Source organism: Pteropus vampyrus, unplaced genomic scaffold (assembly GCF_000151845.1).
Source record: "Pteropus vampyrus isolate Shadow unplaced genomic scaffold, Pvam_2.0 Scaffold620, whole genome shotgun sequence".
NCBI lineage: Eukaryota > Metazoa > Chordata > Mammalia > Chiroptera > Pteropodidae > Pteropus > Pteropus vampyrus.
In genome coordinates this window covers 450,533-452,546 of record NW_011889401.1, presented here as the reverse complement: position 1 = coordinate 452,546, position 2,014 = coordinate 450,533, and positions in this window count along the sequence as shown.

Genomic DNA, 2,014 nt, shown 5'->3' with positions numbered 1-2,014 from the left:
CAGCCTGAGTCTGAAGGCTCAGGAATCTGGAGACCACGGAGGAGAAGTTGGACGTCCCAGCTCAAGCAGAGAGAGTGAATCTGTCCTTCCTCTGTCTTTTTGCCTGTGGGGCCCTCAGCAGATGGGATGATGCCTGCCCCGCCCCCCCAGGCATGGTCTCAGCCTTTACTCAGTCTACAGATTCAAATCTGATCCCTTTCAATGGACCTCACGCCCGGACATCATCTGGGCTTCCCTCAGGCCGGCCAAATGGACATGTAGGGTTAACCATCACATGCGCTAAGGTTATGATCCATTTGCATAAGAAATCGCCAAACTGTCTTCCAAAGTGTCTGTAATCATTTTTCAGCCCCAGCAACGGATGTGAGCTCCTGCTGCTCCACGTTCTCACCAGCATTTGATGTGGTCAGTGTTCCGGATTTCGGCCATTTTTATAGGCATTTAGTGGTATCTCACTGTTTTGATTTGCATTTCCCTAGTGACATATGATATGGGGCATCTTTTCATGTGCTTATTTACCACCTGTATATATATATCTTTTTGAGCAGGACTTTGGCCCATTTTCGGTTTGTTTTTTTTTTCTTAATGTCATTTTGACAGATCTTTGTACGTTCTGGACACAGATTCTCTCTCAGACGTGTGTTTCGCAAATATTTTCCCTAATCCGCGTCTTGTCTTTCGTTTGTCTTAACAGCGGCTTTCACAGCGCAGTTTTGTATTTAGTGAAGTCGAGCTCATCAGTTTTTTCTCTCATGGATCATGATATTGATGTTGTATCTAAAAGATCTGGAGGCCATTTGCACAGCACGCATCTACTGTACCCCATGTTCCCTCACGTTAGGACAAGGATCACTGGGCCTTCTGAGCCAGGGCTCAAATCCAGGCCCACTGTCCCTTCTGCAGAGCACTTGGGTCCTCTCCATGCTCTGCCGAAGTTCTGTGCCTGCTCCCTCCCTCCAAAGTCCCTGCAGGATGGACCCCAAGCATCAAAGCCTCCCAGCTTCAGGGGACACACATGCAGACACGAGAGGGCTGGGGGGACTCTGAGAGAGCTCGCCTGCCACCTCCACTCTCTCACGGCCTCTCCTAACTGCATAGTTACCAGATCAACTTCAGTTTCTAGAACGTGAAGAGAGCCTACATGGCACCTGCAAACCAGGCCAGACTGAGCTCCCGGGGGCTGCCAGGCCTGGGACTTTAGAATGCCAACCATTTCACACACATAATTGTATAGCAAGATCATAAAGTTCTGTTGGTTATTCAAGAGTCATCCTGTAATTTAGTTTTTACAGCAATTTATTTTTAATTGCAATGACAGTTGTCTGCCCAGAGATGATGCTCATAAAACTTTTAAACTATGACAGGGTTCAATAAAATCTGTGAGCATTTTGCTGCAAAAAAACATTAGACTACGATATACAACCGCACTGACTTCTCCCACAGAGCCGCTCTCTGATGGCGGGCAAGGACCCTGGGAGCTCGGAGCTGAGAGAAACCAGAGGCTGCCTGCACGTTCCCCTGGACCCCGCATTGCCCAGAATCACTGCCAGGACCTGGTCCAGCCGCGACGGTGCCTGGACGCCTAGGCTGTGCGGGTGCATGGAGGACACCAGCCCGCCAGCCGCGCCAGCCCTTGGGACGCGGACGCAGATCTTGTTATGACTGGGTGGGTCTCTATCGCCCTTCTCCCGTCTGTCAGGCCCCTTGCCTCCTGCCGGCCTTCGCCACCAGCTTCCCTTAGGAAGTTACCACAGTGGGACCACAGTGGCGGACGGCAGGCCCACTGCCTGAAGAACCCAGCGGGGACAGTGGAGGATGCAAAGTCCCTGGGGCCACGCCAAGTACACCCCTAGAGCAGCAGTGGGACTCCACACGTATGGGGACTTCTCCCCGTGGCGACCACCTGGCGCCATCCTGGGTCAGGGGTGGGGTGGAGGCGTCCAAAGGTCCATCCTGAAGCTCCTAGGAAACGGGTCTCGGGCCTGTCCCCACCAGCGTCAACTTCCTTGCTCAC